This window comes from Heterocephalus glaber, unplaced genomic scaffold (genome assembly GCF_053883595.1).
Source record: "Heterocephalus glaber isolate CG9 unplaced genomic scaffold, H.glaber_assembly_v1.0 deba00000122, whole genome shotgun sequence".
NCBI lineage: Eukaryota > Metazoa > Chordata > Mammalia > Rodentia > Bathyergidae > Heterocephalus > Heterocephalus glaber.
This window is the reverse complement of record NW_028258138.1, coordinates 88,795,578-88,809,200: the sequence shown is the minus strand read 5'-3', so window position 1 is coordinate 88,809,200 and position 13,623 is coordinate 88,795,578. Positions and strand designations below refer to the sequence as shown.

Genomic DNA, 13,623 nt, shown 5'->3' with positions numbered 1-13,623 from the left:
ACTTCATTTGCACCTAAAATATATGCTGGCCGGGTGTGGTAATGCACACCTGTAATCCCAGCACTGGGAGGCTGAGGCAGGAGGATCCCCCTAAATTGAGTCCAGTCTGGGCTCCATAGTGAGTTCAAGGGCAGCCTGAACTACATGATGAGACCCTGCCTCAAAAGATTGAGCGACAGAGGAAAAGGTGCCCAAGCTAATCCAGTCTGACCAACCTAGATTGCAAATCCTACCTTTGTCCTTGGCTGGATGACCTTAGGGAAAATACTTGACCTCCTTGGGCTGCAGGTTTCTCACCTACGGAAAGGAAAAAGTCATTTTGATGAGGGCCAGGGATTTAGCTCGTGGTGCCATGCCTGCCTTGCAAGCACAAGGTCCTGAGTTTGATCCTTGGTACTGGAGGGAAAAAAAAGTTGTGCTGAAGATTAGAAATAACGTATGCAAAAGGCCCTGGTGACAGAGCTGAGTAATACCCATTAGGATGATCACAGCAATTAGTCATTCCTTATTTTTCTCTTTTGCCAACTGTCTATGGCTTTACCAGCAAACAAAGCAAGCCTCTACGATTAACAAGCCTAACAAAGGCTTGATTCAGTGTGTGCAGCTACACCTGTCTGTCCACTTAGCGTCACACACTGGGGACCGATGTGCTTATTCGCCTCCGGACACAGTTTCCCCGGCAACACAGATCTTGAGCCAAAGCAGGTGATTTCCTCTGTCATTCACGGCCACCTGGCCCCGAAAGCATCTGAGGTGTTAGTGTTCTGCCTGTGGGGAGATGGCACTTGGTTGTTTACACACAGCCTCCTCGGGGTCTCATGTGGAGCAGAGCCACCTGCTGCGGGGCCAGAGTCTGTCCCAGGGCGGCTGGTGAGGTTCTGCACCCCAAAAAGGGAGGAGAGCCTCCTTCCCAGGGTCTGGCCCCAAGAGGGAAGCAGTGGCCAGGATCAGCAGCAGAGAGCCCTACAACCCTCCAGCCTCCTGCCCACCAGGCTGAGCCTGACCTTTCCTCCCTCCCACGGCACCTGACGGGCAGTGACAGCCCGGTTATTGCCTAGCCACTCAGCAAACAGTGCCGGGGTGCGCACTCTTCATTTGAAATTCTCCATCCTTCTGAGTTTGATTAAAAAAAAACTTATGATTTTGATTCTCTACAGGCAGGACATTTACTTTGCTATTCATTAAGTGGGTTTTTTTTCTGTGATTGCTAGGTAAGTTTATCATATTTTTTTTTTGGTACCAGGGATTGAACTTGGGTCCTTGCGCTTGCGCAGCAGGCAGCGAAACCACTGAGCTAAATCCCCGGCAAGTTTATATTTTTATTTATTTATTTATTTTGGGGGGCGGTACCGGGGATTGAACTTGGGCCCTTGCGCTTGCGCAGCAGGCAGCGAAACCACTGAGCTAAATCCCCAGCCCAAGTTTATCATTTTTTTTTTTAATTTCTAATACATTTACTTTGACATTCTTTTGAGGAATACATGGAGAAACTGACAATTGGTTGTGTTAGTTTACATGTTCCCTTGTTCTCATTACATTAAACGTATCTGTAAGAAGGGTTTGCTTAGCATCCCAGGAAAAAAAAAAACTGTTCACATTCTTTAGGTCTGACCTGTGGTAAGGAGAGGGAGGATTAGAGAGTATCAACTACTGACCATATGGAAGTTTTGAATGATATAAATTCAGAGGTTCAGACCAGCTGAACCAAAATTAAAATGTACATGTAAAAAATGATTTAGATAATGGGAGAGAGGACAGAGAGAGCCAGGAGAGTGGGGAGTCGAGCTGAAGTGGGGGACGGAGGCTTTCAGACTAGCATGTGGCGTTTCCAATGGAGGGCAAGATGGTCGGAACAGGAGAAGCTGCAGTCACAGTCTGGACACTGGAAAGGTTTGATTCCAGTGTGTTTTCAGATATGTCTTGTGAGTTCATCAGACGGAGAAAACTTCCATGTACATCCTTCCCACGTACATTTGTCGGGTTTTTCTCCTGTATGTGTTCTTCTGTGTGCTTTCAAGTGGGAGCTTTTAGTGTACACTTTGTTGCATCCATCATAGTCGCATCTGTGTATCCTCCGCTTCCTTTGTGTATCTGGGGATTCCACAGGTAAAGGTCTCTTCCCAGGCTGCACTATGACTGAAGGGTGATTCTCTTGCAATAATGCTTGCGGGGGGGACACTGAGTTCGTTAAAGGGGGTGTCATTTCTTCAGGATAATAATCTGTCCTCTGTGGTTCGGTCCCAGGTTCTATTTTAATTTTTTTCTGTAATATGGGCTTCTCATATGATTCAATTACAGGAACTTGCATGTTACTGCTTGAATTTTCCATCTCCTCTGACAAGGAGACCATGAGCGGCTGCTGGAGGTGGCTGGTGTAAAGGGGACGAGTTGCACCATGACTGGCTGGATGACGGGCAGGATGCCCGGGCTCCGGATTCCGTGCCGAGAGAGCAGCTGCCATCACTGAGGGCATGGACAGAGGCATGCTGAAGGGCTGGACACCTGGCGAGGAGGGGGAGTACTTTTTAATTGGCAGGCTAGAAGAAGGCATGCTCAGCCCCGGTGATGATCTCCGGTGAGAAGATGAGAACTTCAGGGAGGGGGGAGAATTCCCAGCCGAAGGTGGTGAGCCACGCTTGTTCACTGTGAGGTCCACTGGCTCCATCTGTATTCCGTGCGATAGGCCTTCTGGCGTCTGGAAGAACTTCTCAGGCAATGGTGTGGAGTAAATGACCCCGTACTTGCTGGGCTTCATGGACTCCATGTAATTGGATGGGTAGAACTTACTGATTACTGGGGCCTCTCTGGGAAACTGCATGCCGAATGCCTGTCAAGTCATGAGCAACTCACCAAGACAGGGTCCATGGCCTCCTGTTTGACAGGGACTGGGTCAAACATGAGCATTCTTTTAGTTAAACTTTCTAGGGTGTTCTGGTGTTCGGCTTTGCGAGGTGCGGTGCCGAGCGCTGCCGACGAGAAATAAAGGCCCGGCTCCCTGCCACCGGGAGCCCCGCGAGCGCGGTACTGTCAGCGCCGCGCTGTGCTCCGCTCCGGCCGCAGGGCATGGGGACAGGACAGGGACGGGCACGGGCACACGTGCGGCGCGGCTCGGTGGGCGCTGCGCTCCGGCTGGGCTCGGCTCGGCCCGGCTCCGTGCGGCTCCGCTCCCGGCTCCCCTCTGGCTCCTGGCACCAATTCCGGGCAGTCACATGACGCCGGCGCCGCTCGCTCCAGTTTATCATATTTTTAATAATGGTATGAAGTTTGCATTAGAAAAATATTTTTTTTTTTTGGTACTGGGGATTGAACTCGGGTCCTTGAGCTTAGGTAGCAGGTGGCGAAACCACTGAGCTAAATCCTCGGCTGAAAAATAATTATTTTTAATGGAATTAAAATCTCTTGTCATTTACCTGGATGTTACAATCATTTTGCTGTAGCTAGTCATTCATAACTAGGCCACAAAAGGTCCTAGGTTCGATCCCAGGCACCAGAAAAACAAATCAAAGCCCTTTCTTGGAGCTTTTGGAACACACAGGCACCTCTGTTATCTGTAGTTACCTGGTGTAGCACACTGGACTCCTGGCCATACCCAGCTGGGACTTGGGACCCACAAACACTCAGGAGGCTGAAGCAGGAGGATCGCCTCAAGTTCAAGGTCAGCCTGAACTACACAGCGAGACCCTAATTATTTAGGAATGATATAAGGGAAATAAATGTAACTTCCAACATGCTAGATGGCTGATATGCCAAGTCCGTGTTCCCCGAAATTGAAGAATAAATTCTAAGGAACAATGGAGGTTAAGAGTAGGAAAATGTATTGGGGGCTAGGAATGGAGAATAAGAATGGGGAATAAGAACAAGGAGTAAGAAGAGCTCCTGAGAGACAGGAGGGGTCCCAAATGGGCTGCCAAGGTGCCTACTTCTCAACGGAAGTTTTAGAGAGCAAAGTCATGGGGGTGGCCACAACGTGGGTAAGAACTGTAATCAACCAATAAGATCACAGGTATAGCCGCTTAGGTAATATTGTCCCAATGTAACAAGGGTGTGTGGATGACATCATTAAGCTTGGTCAGTGATCTGTAGTCTTGGTCTCAGGGTGGGAGAGGATGCGCACCGCCCCCCCACAGTAAGATACACTTGATCTTAGCCAAAAGGCCGAGAAGCGATGCGCCCAGTAAGATAATATTCTCTCTATAAGGAAAGCCCAAAAGGAGGATGGCACCAATAATCTCAGGCTGATCACCCCTTAGGGAAGCATGCCAGTCTGGCCCCTGTGGCTTTAATCTTCTTCAGATGGCCCAGCCACAGCTCCTGAGTGTTCTCGTACTCTGCACTTACTCTCTCAGGGGACCGGCCCTGTCTGACTGCCTACGTTTCTACCTAACTCTGCTGTCTCTAACAGTCTCCAAAAACAAAAACAAACAAAAAACCTCGACTAGCCGGGGGTGATGTCACCTGCTGGTGCCCGGCCTTCCACACTCAGTGTTTACACTGCACACTCGAGTGAGCCCATGCGGCACGTGGGCTTCTGTGCCTACTCACTTAACACACAACCTCTAGTTCCAGCCAGATGGTCTTAATGGCAACATTTCCTTCATTTTTACGGCTGGACAGTACTCCATTGTGTACATAATCATAGCTTCTTAATATAACCACTTTTAAAAAATGGCTTCTTTTTTTTTTTTGGTACCGGGGATCAAACTCGGGACCTTGCATTTGCGAGGCAGGCGGCGGCACCACTGAGCCAAATCCCCGGGCCAAAAAGTGGCTTCTTAAAGGAGGAACCTTGAGACCATAACGTCAAGTGAAATAAATCAGACACACAAGCTTTTGTATCACAGGGCTTCTCTTATATGAGAAACCCAAATTATAAATAAAGAGCAAAATCAAAGATAGATAATAGGAAGTAGGGAGGTAGATCTCTCTCAATAGGGAGGGGATCACGAGGGAGGGAAGGGAAAGGAGATGAGAAAAGAATTGAGATGTGCTATGTGCATGCACCAACTCCCCATGAGGAATGTAAACATTATGTAGTTCAAACGTGTGCTAAGAAAAAAGAAAAACAGTGGCTTCTGACTTCACAGTTAAACTGATAAAGTCTCTTGCAACAGAGCCCTTCTGCAATTGACTAGCAGGCAAGGACAACCACTGAGAGGAGATGGCCTGGGCCATAAATCTGTACCACTTGTATTAAGCCAATTATTCCGCTTTTAAATACCTCCGGTTACTCCATACCGACAAAACCATCGGAAGCCTGAGCACACTGTCAGGCTTGACCTGGTCGTGAAATGTTTGATGAATGTGCTCTTTAATTCCAGGTGACAGTTTGACAAGATACAAAAACCACAGCAAAACAGGCAGCTGATGCAGGTGCTGTCCCTGCCCGACAAAAGCTGTGGTATCTTGGGCCAGACAACACAGAGTCGGATGGGCTATTCCCGACACAGAGATAGCAACTACAAAGTACAGCACCTTCTCGATGCCAAGCCACCTGAAAATACCCACACCTGCCTCGATCGCTGCATGGACCCCAACCCCAGGTATTTGCTGACTCCCAAAAATGACAGACGTGCCAGACCTCTTCCAATGCCCTGCAAAGCTTCCTGTCTTTGCTTTGTTCAGGGCTGGTGGCCTCTTGGTTGCCATCAATCTACTTCTTTTTTTTTTTTTTTATTTTTTAAAGACAATTATTTAAGACCTTTATTAACAGGTGCTTGCAGTTTGTTGACTTTTTTGAAAAAATCAAGTTGTAAACTTTTATTACAAATTAAAAATGAAGTTCTTAAAAATCTCAACCTAACCAGATATGAAACAATTTAAAAACCTTTAAAGGTGTATTGAGAAAAACCAGGCTTTTTTAAAAAAACACGTTTGTCATTACCAAAAAGAGACATCTTTACGTAAAAATAATAAAAACCCCATGCTGCATAGATAATGCAGATAGTTCTAGTTATCTGGTCAATGGGCAAAAAGCAAGCACTTAAGGTCTTCAGTTCCCAATCTTTTGTTCATTTCTTATTGCTGGAATTTCATATTCGTTTCTTCTTGCTGGATGACTAAACTGGATGATGGTAGAGATGTTAAGCCGAAATTTACTCAGCCCCGCCCTGCTCAGCCTCGGGAGCGGACGAATTCTCAGCTGGTGGATCGGCTGCTTTTGTCTCTTTGCCATCTTGTGGTTTAGGGTTCTCTGGGCGTCTGCGTCGGTAATTGAAGTTTCGGAGGTACCAACGTTGAGGTGGCTGCTGACCTTGGGTCTCATCTCCTTGATTTTCCTTACCCTCTTCATTGCCGTCCTCTCTAGGCTGTCTTTGGCGAGGAGGTCCCCTACGAAATCGTGGTCTATAACCTCGATACATATTCTGTCTCACTTGTCTACCTTGTTCTCCTGCACCCAGGTTGTCAGCACCCTCCATCACTTCTCCCTGCACAGGAGGGTTGGAATACTGTGGTCGACGCCCGTAGGGTCTCCGCATGTAGTAGGGTGGGAACTTTCGCCTGCGGTAGGGCCGGCGTTGTTGGGCCTGGCCTTCAGGAGCGCTCTCCGATCCCTCATTCTTTTCCCCACTCTCACTACTCTGGTAATTCTGCTGGTAATTGCATGGAGGACCCCTACGACGTGGATAAATCCGCGTCTATAATGGTTCCGGTCTGCTGCATATTTACTGCCTTGAACTGGAACTCCACCAGGGCCTGTAACATTTGCTGCCTCCGCACCCTTTTCTCCTTCGACAACATCGAACTCCACAGTCTCTCCATCTCCTACACTGCGAAGGTACTTCCTGGGGTTATTCGTCTTTATGGCAGTCTGGTGTACAAATACATCTTCCTTGGTGTCATTCCTGTTGATGAAACCATATCCATTTCTTACATTGAACCATTTTACTGTTCCCAAAACCTTCCTTGCGATGACTTTCTTGTCCCCGCCGGCAGGGCGGCCTCCGATGTGAGGCCGCCCGGGACCCCGCTCCCTGCCGCTGCCCGTGAGACCACCACGGGCAGCGCTGAGGGCGGGGGCGGCAGGCAGCTGCTGGGTCTCGGCCTCGCTGCTCATGGTTGCGGTGATGGTGACTGGGGCTGGCTGCGGCAGCTGCGGCTCCTCCAGGGGTGTGATAGTAACTAGGCCGGCGGCGGCGGTGGGGCTGCTCAGGGCTCTCTGGGGTCCGCTCTCCGCTCCCGCTCCCGCTCGAACTCGCCATCAGTCTACTTCTGTCCAGGTGAATAAATTCTGTGCCTCTTTGCTTTCACTCATCGCTCGGGGCGGCGGGGGGGGGCCTCATCCCTCCACGCCGTCTGTTACACACATCACAAGCCCTGTGGCTATAGGGAAATTACCCAGTCTCTCTCAGCTCAGCCACTTTGTCTGTAAAATGAGGAAAATGAGTTTTATGATTCCAATTCCAGGAGATCTGAGATGGGTACCTCTCTCGTGCTAAGCAATCCATTATAGCTATTGGTAAATGCATGTGTTTTACACAGCACTCATTTCGGGTCTAAACCAGTAGGAAAGGGCGTGCAGGGCTTGCATTAGCAGGCACCAGGTGAGACCGTGCTGTTGGCCAGTGTTCGGGAAGCAGCCTGAGGGAATGCCAGTCGGGTGAGTCAGCGGGATGCGTTATCTCCTGACCCAGCAGTGCCAGGCCTGGCTTTGGCAGGAGGTGCCAGCCCCTCCCTGGCAGAGCCACAGCCTGGCGACAAGCGTCTCTGCACCCGCCCTGGTCAGCTCCGTGCCCCAAGCAGGTTGGTGGGCCACTTCTCTCAGCCACCACACACAGAGCACAGCAAAGGGCAGGGTGTAGTATTTTTCTCCAACCCTCAGATGTCTGTAGACATTGTCCCAAACAAAGTTTCTTTTTTTTTTTTAAAACAGGGTTTTGCTATGTAGTTCAGGCTGGCCTCGAATTCATGGCCAGCCTCCTAGTGCTAGGTGTGAGCCACCATGCCCGGCTAAACAAAGTTTCATAATGGACCCTACATTTGAAATTGGCTGTTATTTTTCAAAGACACTGAAATGCATAGTGCTGAAAAGAAAGAAAAATTACTAGATCTTTCAGTGTTTTTATTTTTATTTATTTTTCCAGTACTGGGATTGACGGGATCGAACTCAGGACCTTGTGCTTGTCAGGCAGGTGCGACGCCACTGAGCTAAATGTCCAGCCCTAGTGTTTCTGAAAGAAACATTTTAGGGCCGGGGATTTAGCTCAGTGGTTCTGCCGCCTGTCTTGCAAGCGCAAGGACCGAAGTTTGATCCCTGGTACCAAAAAACAAAACAAAACAAAACATTTTGGGACTTTTAGGAGTCTTTTTTTGTTTTGTTTTTTAAGACAGGGTCTCACTATATAGTTCAGGCTAGTCTCAAACTCACAGTAATCCTCCTGCCTCAGCCTCCTGGGTGCTGGGATTATAGGCTTGCACCACTACCCCTAGCTTCTGCTGCTATCTCTTAACTAACTTGGGGAGATTTGCTTTAAACCTACTGCCATGAAACACAAGAAAGTAGCCTGTTCACTGCCCCTACCCACAGTGACACCACTTGTCTTAGTTCTCTCCCGGGTCTCCTCTGCATCTTTAGTCAACATCTCTGATCCTTCTGGCTTCGGCAGAAAGCCCAGACTTCCCACTTGTAGGGAGGAATTCTGTTCCCTCTCCTCTTATATCATCAGTTCATACTATCACATCCTGTGCTATCAGGCCTTGGAACCGAAGTTCTCTGCAGAAGCTGCACCCATACTGAAGATGTGCAGGCTGCTGGACCCTGATGAGGAACCATGGAGCTGGACAGGTAAGAGGCTGGGGGTTGAGAGCCAAGGTCATACGAGGTGTTCATGGATGCCCTGTCCTCCACAGCCATAAAACCAACAAAGCTGTGACCGTGGCAGCTGCCCCTTGAAGCATCTGCCCAAGTCCTGGTCCTGGTGATCTATGCCTTTCTTTGCCTGTGACCAGAAGCTCACTCGACCTCTTCCTTGGTGGAACATGTCGTTCCGGGTAATTTATAGCTGTGTTCCCAAGCCAAATATATCCTGCAAGTGTCTAAAGTTTAAAATGTGTTACGGTAAAACACACATTGCCACGAATCCCTCTCAAAACCCTCCCCCTGGCTTTGAACACACTTCTCCCACTGTTCTTGCCTCTTTCTGTAGCAGCTCTGGAGTCCTCTTTCATGTGTTTCTTTCTGAGCTGTGATAAAAAGTAGTGAGTGCTGTTGCCAGGCGCCATCCAGTGGAAAGGCAGCTCTGAACAGCATGATGCTGTGTCCACATCCACTTTAATCACCGGATCTGGCACTGTGTGACTTAGGGCGCTTTCCCAAAATCACAGTGACGGTGCAACAGAAATGTTTTAAGGGCCAGGGATTTAACTCAGTGGTTTCGCCGCCTGCTGCACAAGTGCAAGGACCCGAGTTCAATCCCCGGTACTAAAAAAACAAAACAAAAAGAAATGTTTTGAATTTATTCAGGACATCGAGGCAGCCACAACAGCACAACTAAAGACACTCGTATTTAGCTCAGAATAAACTATTTTCTTATTTCCCTTAAAGCAGTCATTATTTTACGTCGATCTCACCATGGAAGGGTCCACAGCCCTTCATTGACAGGAAGGCGTCACCTTCCCATGCTGTGTGGCCCGTCACTGCTGGGCCTCCTCGGCCCCAGCCAGCAGGGCGGTGATGGTGAGCTCCCCCAGAGAACTGTGCGGCACCGAGGGGCGTCACTCCACCTCCCACAGACCCCACACCCCTCAGTGTCTACCAGGCCTCAGGCCGATCGATTCCTGCCCCTCCCTCGCCACCAGCCCAGGACGTGCGGGGTCCCTGGCAATGACGCAATTGCTGCTGGCTCCTTGGAAGATTTGCTCATTTTCTCTTGTGCAGAAGGCTCCCGCTAGCTGTCAAGAATGAAACAAAATCAGGATATTTCATATTAATTCAAGATCTCTGTCGTTTCCCAAACTGTCAGATCGGGTAACTTGGGACCTGCATTCTTGCAGCAATAGGCTGGGAGCAGCCATCTGCATCCATGGGAAATGGTTTTCAACTCTAGAAACACATGGCTGCAACTGAAATGCCGGCTCCAGCCCGACTCTCCCCTCAGGCTCCCCTGGGCAGACTGCCCTTACATCTGCCTTGCTCAGTGTGGTGAATGGTCCACCAACCAGGGATCCCTCAGTGGCATCATCAGGGAGCTCGTTAGAAAAGCAGAATCACATCCCACCCTAGCCCTGCTCATCAGTCTGCATTTGGCTCTTTTTTCCCCCCCGAATTTACTGAATTCCTGCATGCATGGATGTCTCTTCCGCCCCCCCTGCCTTCCTCTTCATCACCGAGCTTGCAGACGTGTTTACTTTTTCTTCTCTTTTCTTCTTCATTATTTAATGTTGTCTCCAGAGCCAAAGGAAAGAATGTGTGGTCCCTGAGTCCACAAGCAAGGGACCAGCCGAGTCGGCCTTGGAGCACCAGGGTGCTGAACACTTCGACTGAGGCCCATTTTCAAGTGCTGTGCAGCACAGAGGGGAGAAGGGAGAGGAGCTGACAGATGTCACTGGTCCTCAGAAGCACCCCCAGCGCCAGTCTCCAGCCGCCCTTGGATCCTTCACTGCGCCAGCAGCTGCCGGAAGCAACCCTGAAATCCCTGTCAGGGGAGGAAGCGGGCAGCTTGGCAGAGGCAGGCAGTTGCATTTCTTGGTTGTGCTGGCTGTGTTTTTACTTTTAGCATCACAACTGCTACTCTGCACTCGTCCCAGGCAGTCACCCAAGTGTCTGTGGAAGTGAACTTCAATGTGAGGTATGCTTTGCAGATGGAGGACTCTGAGCTGCTGCGAAGACAAACTGGTTCTGATCTTTTCACCGTTTTGGGGTCCAGAGTTTTAGCAGAAAAGAAAAGGAAGAGAATGGAGGGGAGGGGAAAGACAAAGACAGGTCTCAAACTCACTAAGTAGCTTGGGCTGGCTTCAAACTCACAGCGATCCTCCTACCTTAGTCTCCTGAGCACTGGAAATTACAGGCATGCACCACCATGCCTGGCACTTTGTTTTCAGTAAGAAATTGTAGGCTGCAAAAAAAAGAAAAAAAAAGAAATTGTAGGCTGCAGGTTTCCTCCTGCTAGAAACTGAACATCCACCAAAGTGGCCTAAAGCAGTGGTTCTCACCATGGGCCACGTGTTCCACCCTGGAAGCAGGCTCCCGTCTGATGAGATCTGACTTCACTCAGAGCGAGGCTGGGCCCCTACGCAGGACTCCCACGTACAGCCAAGGCTGCAGGCCACTGGCCTGGTCAGTGAGCTGCTCGGGGTCTCCCGGCCCGAGTCTGGAGGTGGCATCGCAGGCACAGCTTGGGCACTCAGCCGCCCCCCACCCCAGGGTCCCCTTAGTCCTTCTTGGCCTGTGACCAGGGTCTCCACTCTCGGGCACAAATGGCTGTTGCAGCTCTGACCATAAAGGAAGGACTCAAATACAGTGAAGAAAGTGAGGTCAAAGGGCACAGGATTTAGCTCAGCAGCACGCCTACCTTGCAAGCACAAGGTCCTGAGTTGATCCCCAGTACCAAAAAAGAAAAAAAAGAAAGCGAGGTCTGTTGGGAGCAATGCTACATAATTCTAGGGAAAAATCATTTGAGTAGGCCTAGTTCTCCTGCCTACAGGGCAGCAATAACTCCAAGACATACTTCCATTTTGGCCTCAGGTCACAAGGGAGATCTCAATGATCCCATGATGCTGTAATCCTCCAGGACAAGACCACACCTGTGGGAGACACCCTGGGAGGAACCAAATCTTCATCTGTGTAGTTCCTGGGAGGAACTAAATCTTCATCTGCATAGTTCCTCATTGTTCTTAGATTTCCGCTGCCCCCACCCAGTCTTTTGTTACACCTTGTTCATCCCAATATGATACTGAAATCTACATTATTCATTTGTTACATTTGTTTCTTTGGATGTACTAAATAAAAGGTGCTGCAAGCTAGGGCTTCTTGTCTTTGCTGCCCAGAGCAGCACTGATCAGACCCAAAGCTCAGCTTCTTCTCAGTCTCATTTGTCTACCTTTCCTGTAATTCGCCGTGTGCTGCCGTGGCTCGCAGGAGACCAGGATTCACTGCAGAGGTTCTGGTAATGTCCCCTTCCCCTGTTCCATACAGAGGTCAAGCTGGGTGTGGTGGCGCATGCCTAGAATCCTAGCACTTGGGAGGCTGAGGCAGGAGGACTGCTGCCAGGCTGAACATAGCGAGACCCTGTCTCAGTCAGTCAATCAATCAAAACCATTTCCCCATGCTGGGGAGTGAAGAATAGAAATTGCCTACCACTAACTACAAATGCCACATTGGGGTTTTTCGTTGCCCATTGTAGGATACCCCCACTACCATTCTCCCCAGCCTCTCCAATGCTGGTGTCTTACACAGCTAGTGTACACTATGATAACCAAGAAACTGGCATGGATACAATCTGTAGAACTTGTCCATTTTTACCAGTACATGCTCACACCTCCTGTGTGTGTGTGTGTGCTCTTCTATCATGTGTGCAGCCTTGTGGAACCACTACCATTACCTACACACCCATCTATACCAGCATCAGGTGTTCCTCTTCCCATGCCCCTTCCTATCTTTGGCACTGGGGATTGAACCCACGGCCTTGCCGTGGAGCTATATCCTCAGCCCTTTACTTTTCATTTCGAGACAGGGTCTCAGTCACTAAGTGGCCCAGGCTGGGCTCGAACTTCCAATCCTCCTGCCTCAGCCTCCCAGAGTGTGGGGTTCACAGGTGGGTGCCACTAACCCAGCTCTGGCCACCCCTTTCCACCTGATCTTGGCCAGAAGGCTGAGAAGCGACTGGCCCCCTTTATCGCACCTCCTTCCATCTCCCTCTGTAACTCTGGAAACCACTGTCTGTTTTCCTTTTCTTTATGCTATTCACGCATGCTCTGAGTAGAGCGACGGAGTGAGCATCTTTTCGAGGCTGGTTTGGTCACTTAGCATCACTTCCTGGAGGTTAACCTGAGCTGTCCAACGCTGACAGCTGGACCTCAGGGTGGTGGCCACTAGTGAGGGACATCCGGGACTTTCCAGTTTCTGAGTGAGACGAGTTTGTCTCCGTGAGATAAATGTGTGAGCAGGAAGCCGCTGCAGCACCTCACTGCCCTGTCCAGTTTTGAGAGAAACCAAGCAAGCATCTTCTCCAGTACCTTCTGACACCGCAGTCTGAAGAGTCTGGGTCCCACCCTGGCTGCCCTGAGACCCGTGCTGGCTGCTCAGATTGGATGCCGAGCGTCTTCCCTTGCGTTTCTTTGCTGTCTGGCCATCCGCTTAGTGAACAGCTGTGTGCATCAGAGCTCACTTTCTGGCTGGATTGTGTGGGGTTTTTTTGGTTTTGTTTTGTTTTGTTTTTTTGGTACCAGGGATCGAACTCGAGTCCTTGTGCTTGCAAGGCAGGCGGCGGAACCACTGAGTGGATTGTGTGGTTTTGGTTTTTCCTCCTTCAATGATGCATTTCAAGAGTTCTGCATATATTCTCGATAGTCCACTACTGCTTGTAATCAGCTGCTGTAACCCTTCACGGGGGAAATAAGGTCATGATGATGAGCCTCTATCTCATCCGAGCACGTTAATGCTCCTCCCTCTTCACTGACTAAACTCTG

At 49.7% G+C, this 13,623-nt stretch overlaps 2 pseudogenes across 1 annotated transcript; both read right to left on the bottom strand.

Annotated features, from left to right (window-relative positions):
* Positions 1–1,435: 1,435 nt before the first annotated feature.
* Positions 1,436–3,026, bottom strand: LOC101706289 (Krueppel-like factor 3; annotated as a pseudogene).
* Positions 3,027–5,686: 2,660 nt separating this feature from the next.
* Positions 5,687–7,186, bottom strand: LOC101705948 (Y-box-binding protein 1 pseudogene; annotated as a pseudogene). The gene has a single exon (XR_015439215.1). The product of XR_015439215.1 is annotated as a Y-box-binding protein 1 pseudogene (transcript).
* Positions 7,187–13,623: the final 6,437 nt, after the last annotated feature.